Source organism: Zingiber officinale, chromosome 6A, assembly GCF_018446385.1.
Source record: "Zingiber officinale cultivar Zhangliang chromosome 6A, Zo_v1.1, whole genome shotgun sequence".
Taxonomy (NCBI): domain Eukaryota; kingdom Viridiplantae; phylum Streptophyta; class Magnoliopsida; order Zingiberales; family Zingiberaceae; genus Zingiber; species Zingiber officinale.
The window spans coordinates 50769095-50778902 of NC_055997.1; positions in this window are offsets into that span (position 1 = coordinate 50769095).

Genomic DNA, 9808 nt, shown 5'->3' on the forward strand with positions numbered 1-9808 from the left:
AACCTGGTGCATTTGACTTAGTGGAACTAACTGAAGCTACCCTTTATGAATCCTAACTCGTTAGACCAGAGTTTCTAAGCTCAGTGGATATGACTATTTGAAAAATTTTGAAGGCAAGATTACTGTAAAATACCGTAATAAAATAATAATAAAATAATAAGGTTTAATGGATGAATAACCTTAACAAAATTTTCAGGAGTTTTTGAGAATTTTCTGGCATTTAATTGGAGCTCGAAGGATATATTTTAAGGAGATGAATCGAATAGACTTAGAGAAAGCCTATTTGATATACCAATTAAGCTGGGAGTTGATTAATTCCATTAACCTAATGTTTTTTATAATTAACCTAAGTATTTAAATAGTGACCTAAGTTTTTTCTTTTCCCCTTTATTGTCGATTCCTCTCCTCCCGATCCCCCTTCCTTTCCTCTTCTCCAAATAGTGCCGACGTCGTCTTCCCTCTCGCGGCGCCGATCTCCACCTCGCGAGCACCATCGTCTTCGCCGACTCATCGCCGACGTCAATCGTCAGCTAGCCTTGTGCCCTAGTCGTTCCTCTTCAACCGACCACCCTAGCATCATCGCCCTTATTGCGCCACCGATCGCCCATCGCCAGCACCCGAGGGCACTCGCCGATTCTCTCTGACCTGGTAGTCGCCCTTCTCTCCCTCACGGTTTCTGTTTTTCCCGATTTCCACTGCCAGCGTCCCTTCCTTCTGCAGAGCTGTTGCTGCTCTCCACAAACCACCATCGCTGTGCGTTGCCACCACAATAGGTTTTAATCAAAATAGTATTTTTAAATCCTTGTAAATTTTTTTAAAAAAATATTTCTTTGAAAATTATTTAAAAAAATATTTGAAAATTATTTTTCTTTCAAACTTTTGAAATTATTCTAAAATACATTTTTTTAAAAAAAAATCTAAAGATAGCTTAAATATTCTTTTAATTTGGATCCAACACCTTAGACACACAGGAAGCTTTTCTTGTAGTTAACAAGGATTTCTAAGGGTGTGTCAAGTTGAGGAGGAGTCTTGATGAAATATTAAACATAATTTTTAAATTCTTTCAAAAATTAGGTTTACAAATATATGAAACTCCATTTAGAATTACTTTGAAAATCTTTTAAGAAATATTCTTTTTCAAAACTCTTAGTTCTTAACATTATTTGGAATATTGCTTTGAAAACACCTTGAAAAATATTTTGCAAAATTCTTATAAAATTTTATGTTTGAAAATTGTGTGCAACATATCTTTTAAAAATACTGGAAGAATTTTTTATTTTCAAAAATATTTTGAAAATTGAATGTCAAAAGTTGCTTAAAAAGTTAACGTAAAAAGCAACTTTACATATTAGTCTATAACACCACCTTGAAAAATTATTTTGAAAGTCTCCTTTAACAACTACTTTGAAAAATTATATCTTAATTATATTTTTGAAACACTTACTTATGTCTTTCAAATATTATTGTTGGTGCAAAACTTAATGGAGAGTAACCTTCAAGTCATGTGCTTTTGATGTGTGTTAAAGGGGGGCAATTATCTTAAGTTAGAAAAGTTAAGAATATTTCTTAACTCCCAAACTTTTCGAATCTCTCAAACTTTGAGAATTAACCCTTAGAGACCCAAGCCTAACTTAAAAAAATTAGTAAACATTAAAAAGGGAGAAATTATCACAAGCAATAAATGCAATCCATGCATATGATGTAAATGACATGGTCACCCCTGACGCAGTCAACCATCTCACACGCGATGGTGAGACTGAGTAGGTATGACTTTGACAACTGTGCACTCTACCATCACTACACCTGAGTGACCGAGTGGATAGGATGCTGTCGGAGTACACCTATCCTCCTATCCCAAACATAGTGGGGGAGCCTAAGCTCTCATCTCCTAGTGTCATAATCAAGAGGAGGGATCCCAGTCCACTACCACGCTGCAGTCACACTAACCATGAGCGGACCAGCGGAGCCTTGACAGAGTAAAACTGTACACACCTTGCCTGATATACCACTAACCCATGAGTGGTTGTGTGTGCAGATCATGTAACTAGAGATATGCTCAACAATAATGGATCCGACAATCGCTCAACATGTAATCATGCAAAATGGTGCATGATACTAAAGCATGTAACTCCTAAAAATATCAGCCTCCTCATAACGTGTACCAAAAGGAAAATCGAGTCCATAACAATGATCTAGGTACACATGCCAAGTAATAAACCTAGGTACACATGTCAGGTAATAAACCTAGGTACACATGCCAAGTAATAAACATAGATACACATGTCAGGTAATAAACCTAGGTACACATGCCAAGTATATCTAGTAGCAAGACTTATAATCCGGTAATGCATTGTATGTCACTACTACTATGAACATAGGTGCACATGGCAAGAATCAAGAGGACATAAGCATAAATGCATAATAGATAACAATATGGGCATACTATGGGTATCAAGTAGTGACATACCAAGTAGATATAAACATAACTATTACTATTAGCTATAACCAACTACGCATATCAAAATGACAATATCAAAAGAGATAAGTCAAAGGTATCCGCTTAAAAAATGGAGATCATATCAGATAGATCCCACGTCGAGACGCTCGTCTTGAATCAACGTCCTGCAATACATGATATATAGATTTAGCTAATTACATAAATTAATTAGCTAAATCAAATCCCCAATTAAATCTAATCCATCGATCAACTAGGGTTAGCTCCATTAACTCTAATTATTCCACCATTCGGTCCAAACCCAACTATCCTTTGATTTAATTTGCAGCGTTAAGATAGAACAATGAATTGACCTCCAATAGCTCATTAATTCTAGAAGGTTACCTGCTTGTTCACTGTCAGAGCACTTTCACTGCCATAATGGTGATCGAACTAGTGCGATATCGCTATCCAACATGAGTAGATGCCTGAAACTTAGCAATCTATCATTGCATCTCCTAAATTAGAGGCTAGGGTTGGCACTTACCTCAGATTTTGGCAGCTAAGAAGAGATTAGCAAATGGAGCTACAGTTTTCCTCGGATATGGCCGGAAGTGATGAGACCACTGTCCAAATCAGTTTGGTTGTCCCATTCAGCAAACCAACACCCAAATTCCTAAATCCAGGTCTAGGTTTAGTGCATACCTCAAATCTAATCGCTGAAAGCCCTAGATCGGCGATGGAAATGAGAGCTCACAAAACTCGGATCAAGCGGAGAAGGGAAGATTCGTAGGTGAGCTCGAGCCCTGGCCGAATCCCACTGCTCGATCGGTGATCCTCTGGAGGAAGGTTGGAGTCGGCCGTTAACATAAGGATGTGTGACGATGTCAGCGAGGTTGGCGATCTATGGCAGAGGCACGAGAGGAAGGCTCGGCACTGGTTGGCTCACTCTTGTAGTGGCCGAAGGTGGAAGGGAATCAGGCTGTAGGCGCTAGGGCAGAGGAACAGCGGCTGGATCCGCGTCGGTGACGAAGAGGAGGGGAAGAGGAAAGGGAATTGATGCAAGGGAGAGGGCCGATGGTTTTGTATCGTGGGAGAAGAGAAGCGAGCCGTTGTCGGGTTGGGAAGATGAAGAGGAGGTTGACATCGCGAGAGGGGAGGCGACGTCGGGTTGGGGGCGACGATCGGGTTCAGGGAAGAGGAAGGGAAGATCGGCACTGCTCGAGCGGATGAGAGGAAGAGAAGGGAAAGAATCAGGAGATTAGGTATTTATAAATTTTAACTTAGGTTTAGACAAATCAAAACCTAAGTTTTATTCCTTAATCTACTCCCATTTTTGGGTATTCCAAACAGACTTTTCCCAAGCTTATAAATTCATCCCCTTAAACTCGTCATACAAGCTCCGAAAAATTCCCAGAAAATTCCTAAATTTTTTTGAAAATTCCCTTAAGGTTATTCATCCATTAAACCTTATTATTATCTGGTTACGGTATTTTACACTTAATCTGGTCAGTTTGACCAAGGGCTGATTCAAATAGGACTTGATGTTTAGAAGAGAAAATCCTACTAGCAAGGGTAAGTCCCAACTGAAGGATAGACAGGTGAGAAGTCTACTAAGTGACTAGACATAACTAGAGGTTAGGTAAGGGGAAGCCCTGGCGAGTGAAGCCGGGCCCTAGTGAGTGAAGCTAGGTAGTGGAAGTGCTGGTGAGTGAAGCCGGACCCTAGTGAGTGAAGCTAGTGTTGGTTGCTACCCGGAATATCGTATTGGTTCCCTTGTATAAAAATTTTGTACAAGTCCTGAATCTTGCCTAACAACTTATTGTGTTATTTAGAAATTAAATTCGGAATCGCAAACAGAATGTAACATTATTGATTCCAAATTCAACTTATCTATTCTTAGAGGTTTTGACTTGGATCGTAAACGATGCTTAACATTATTAATCCAAATCCACCCATGTTACAAAGTTGATTAAATATTTATTTCAAAAATTGAGTTCCAGGTTAAACATGATGAGGCACTAGGCCTTCTTGGGTATGGGATCATCCATCACTTCCTAGACAAAGCCTTTCAATAAAATTCAATATTTAATCTCCTTACAGTAACCCTAAGTTTAACCACAAAGAACAATGGAATCACAAGATCGAAAAACAAAAGAAACACAAAATCAAAACATAAAATTAATTGCCTAGAATCGTTAGCCTCTTGTGTTTAGTAATTAAAAATCCGTACAAAGAAAACTAGTATGATGCGGAACAAGACAACTAGTTAAACCTTTCTTTGTTAACAAAAACCTCTTGATCTTCTATTGTATTCCTCTCCTTCTCTTGGACGTCGTGTGGGCGACGATCTACTAATAAGAAATCCACCAAAGCCTTCCTTGCTTCCAAGTTTCGGCCACCACCACAATGCTCCAAGGGATGCTAGAAAACAATGCCTCCTTTCTCTAATTCTTCACCTCCAAGCAACCGACCACCAAGAGCTCCACAAGAGATGATGCCGCCGGCCACAAAGAAGAAGAGAAAGAGAAGAGGAAGGGCCGACCACCAAGGATGGAAGAGAGGAACAATAGAATAGGTTGTGTGTCTTATGAAGGCACCCCCTCCCTCTCTTTTATAATCCTTGGTGAATCCAAAAAAGAAAAGTTTTATAACAAAAAATAAAACTTCCTTTTATTCCTCTCTATGGTCGGCCACACCATGTTTAAACAAACAAGGAAAGATTTTAAACAAAAATTAAAATCTCTCTTTTAAAAATCCCTTTTGTGGTTAGCTATAAAAGGAATGTTTTATAAATTAAAATATCTCTCTTTTAAATCCTTTTATGGATATCTATAAAAGATAAGATTTAAAAATAAAACTCCTTTTATATCATGGTTACAAAAAAGGAAAGTTTTCTTAAAAAATAAAATCTTTCTCTTAACATTATAGATATCTACAAATAAGGAAAGATAAACTAATTTATAATTACACTATAACCACTTCAATGGTTTCCCCCCATTCCATCTTGGTTGTTAGCAACTGTTTATAATTTATAAGGAACTGATAACATGAACTTCTGTGTGTCTCCTCACACCATGTTATCTACAATATAAATTAAACGGATAACTACACTTAGCATAAATGTAGACATTTGACCAGACTTTTAGTATACACTCTAAAATCTCCCACTTATACTAACAGACTATGCTGTCATAAACGCTGCCATACATCTGATTCCTATCCTCTCAATATGCCGATTAAAAGCTTTCGCCGGAAGGGCCTTAGTGAAAGGATCTGCCAGGTTATCTGCTGATGTAATCTTGGCGACAACAACTTCTCCTCGCTTTACGATGTCTCGTTTCAGGTGGTACTTGCGCTCAATGTGTTTACTCGCCTTATGGGCTCGTGGTTCCTTCGAGTTTGCTACTGCACCGCTATTATCACAATAAATTATGATGATTTTGGGCAAACCAGGAATCACATCTAAGTCCATCAAAAAGTTCCTGAGCCATACAATTTCTTTGGCTGCCTCAAAGGTTGCCACATACTCAGCTTCCATAGTTAAGTCTGAAATACATTTCTACTTAACACTCCTCTATGCTATGGCTCCACCTCCTAAAGTAAACACATAGCCTGATATAGACTTACTATTGTCCCTATCTGATTGGAAGTCAGAATCCGTGTAACCCACAGGGAGCAAATCATCTGCTTGGTAAACCAGCATATGATCTCTAGTCCTTCTCAGGTACTTTAATATATGCTTTACGACAGTCCAATGTCCCTGTCCTGGATTACTTTGATATCTGCTAACCATGCCCATGGAAAAATAGATATCCAGTCTCGTGCATAACATAACATACATTAGGCTTCCTACAGCTGAAGCATAAGGAATTGTCTTCATATCTTCTATGTCTTTTGATGTCTTCGGAGACATCTTTTTAGATAAAGATACTCCATGCCTAAAAGGTAGAAAACCTTTCTTGGAGTCTTGCATGCCAAAACGAGCTAGGATCGTATCGATATATGAAGCTTGGGATAAGAACAACATTCTTTTCTTGCGATCCCTTATTACTTTGATCCCGAGAATATGTACATTCTCTCAAGTTCTTCATATCGAATTACTTGGACAACCATACCCTTACTTTCGACAACACTTTGATATTATTTCCAACTAACAAAATGTCATCTACGTATAGTACAAGAAATACCACCACGTTTCCATCACACTTCACTTCATTAAACCGGATGTTCCAAGACCTTGAAGCTTGCTTCAGTCCATAAATAAACCGATTGAGCTTACATACTAGATGCTCTTTGCCCTTTGCAATAAACCCCTCTGGTTGCTTCATATGGATGTTTTCTTCAAGACTTCTGTTAAGGAAAGCTGTCTTGACATCTATTTACCAAACCTCATAATCTATATGAGCAGCAATAGATAAGAGTATCAGGATAGACTTAAGCATAGCTACTGGCGAAAAGGTTTCCTCATAATCTATTCCCTCTTTCTGAGTATACCCCTTCGCAACAAGCCTTGCATTGAAGGTTTCCACCTTCCTGTCTGCCCCTCTTTTCCTTTTGTAGATCCATTTACATCCAATAGCTTTTACACTATTTGATGGTTCTACTAGCTCCCAGACTTTGTTAGAATACATAGATTCTATTTCTAAATTCATTGCTCTTTGCCAAGATGCTGCATCTTTATCTTGGAGTGCTTCGTCATATGTTCGGGGATCAGGTTCATGTTTACCTGTGATCAAGTCTAAAGACTCTCTCAAAAACATGAATCTTTCAGGTTGCCTCACAACCCTCCCACTACGACGAGGCACTGTCTGTAGTTGTGTATCATTTGTGATACATGTTACAATTTCTTGTGATATTTCATCTTGCACTGTTGGTACTAAAGTAGGCGTGTCCTCTCTTATTTCTTCTAGAATAATTTCACTCATGGGCTTATGGTTTATTACTTAGTCCTCTTCTAAAAATCGGGCATTCGTGCTAACAATGACCTTCTTATCTTTAGGACTATAAAACAAACCACCTTTCGTACCTTTGGGATAACCTATAAACAGAAGAACTTCTGTACGAGATTCCAACTTATCAGTATCTCCCTTCAGCACATGTGCTGGACTACCCCATATCCGAATATGACTCATATTAGGCTTACACCCATTCTACAATTCCATGGGAGTAGAGGTTACTGGTTTAGAAGGTACCAAGTTCCTAATGTACACTGCTGTTTCCAAAGCATATCCCCAGAATGAATTTAGTAATTCTGAATAACTCATCATTGATCTAACCATTTCCATAAGAGTCTTATTCCTTCGTTCTGTCACACCATTCTGTTGGGGTGTACCAGGTGCAGATAATTGGGATTGAATCCCAACCTCTGATAAGTAATTCCTAAACTCTCTTGAGAGGTACTCGCCACCACGATTAGACCGTAGTGTCTTGATACTTTTACCGTGACGTTTCTCCACATCAGCCTTGTACTCTTTGAACTTATCAAAGCACTCAGACTTGCGGCGCAACAAGTAAATGTATCCATATCTCGAATAGTCGTCTATGAAAAAGATGAAATATTCGAAACCACCTCTCGCCTGGATAGTCATAGGTCCACACAAATCAGAATGAACTAATTCCAACACATCTTTTGCTCTATACCCCTTGGCCTTAAAAGGTCTCTTGGTCATTTTTCCTTCCAAGCAAGATTCACAAGTTAAAAATTTTTCAACACTAATGAATCCAAAAGTCTATCGGCTATTATCCTTTGAATCCTACTCAAATTAATATGACCAAGTCTTAGATGCCAAAGATATGTTTGGTTCATATTTGAAGGTTCCTTTCTCTTATTAGAATTAGAGGATGTGCTATTAATTTCTATTTGTTGCTTTGTGGGAGTTATCGGATTTAGAGTATATAAATTGCCAACTAATGTACCAAAATATATAATTACCCTATTTTTCTTGATAACCACTTTGTCATCAAAAGAAATAGTATATCCATCCAAAAACAGTTTAGAAACTGAAATTAAATTCTTTCTAAAACTTTGTACATAAAGATAATTTCTCAAAATCAAAGTTCTATTCCTATCAAATGATAAGTAGACGTCTCCCACTACAACAGCTGCCACTTTCGTAGCATTGCCCATGTAGACGGTTATCTCTCCCTCATATAGTCGTCGGGTTTCCTAGAACCCCTACAATGTATTGCAGACACGATCAGTGGCTCCTGTATCTACACACCAGGTACTGGTAGATAACACCACTAAACATGTTTCAACTACAAGAGAATAAGATATACCTTTATTGTTCTCTTTCTTATGAGGACAGTCCACCTTCCAATGTCCAGACTACTTACAAATAAAGTAGTTTCCCTTCGGCTTCTTTACTCCTGCTTTAAGTCCAGTAGCTAGAGATTGTTTCACTTTCTTTACCGAGCCAGCTTGTTTCTTATTCTTCTTCTTGACTTTCAACTTAGAAGTAGAAACATTTTCAGCAAAGTGAATTTGAGAATTATGACGAAATAGCCCTTCTGCTGCTTGAAGTTTTGTCAGTAGTTCTGCCAATGAATAAATCCTTTTATTCATATTGTAGTTCAGGCGGAACTGCTCAAAACTTTTGGGTAGCGTTTGGAGAATAATATCAACCTGGGTTTCCCCATCGATTTCAGCTCCAAGGATTTGTATCTCATTCAAGTAAGTCATCATCTTTAGGATATGATCCCTAACGAGTGTCCCCTCTGACATGGTGGCTGTCATTAATTTTCTCATTGCCTCTTGCCTAGCAGGCCGATTCTAGTGTCCGAAGAGTTCCTTGAGATTGTTCATCATGTCATAGGCAGTTGGCAAGTCATGATGTTGATGTTGCAACACATTTGACATTGAAGCCATAATGTAACATCGCGCCATCTCATATGCCTTTACCTATTTCTTATGATACTCAATCTCCTCTTCACTAGAATCACTATTAGGCACATTAGGACAGACCTCTAACAGTACAAACTTATAGCCTTCAGCAATTAGGACAATGTTCAGGTTTCTTTTCCAATCTATGTAATTTGGACCAGTAAGTTTGTTCTCTTTCAGAATAATAGCCAGTGGGTTGAAAGTCATCCTAAGAATCACAAAATAAGTTTTGGTCAAAACTTTAGAATTTAGAATAATATTGAGTCCTCAAACAATATTATTTAAATTCATCAACACCTCAAAACATCGTGAATTTTGTATGCTACGTTAGTGTGGACGTATACAAAATCAAACATTTGTAAGAGGAGGTTTTACCTATTAATTTTATTCTTGTCATCCTAACTTTATGACAAATAAAATTAATAGTTGCTATTCCTTTGGTCGCACAAATAATAGCGTGACTCCGTTGGGGAAGATACTATTAAATG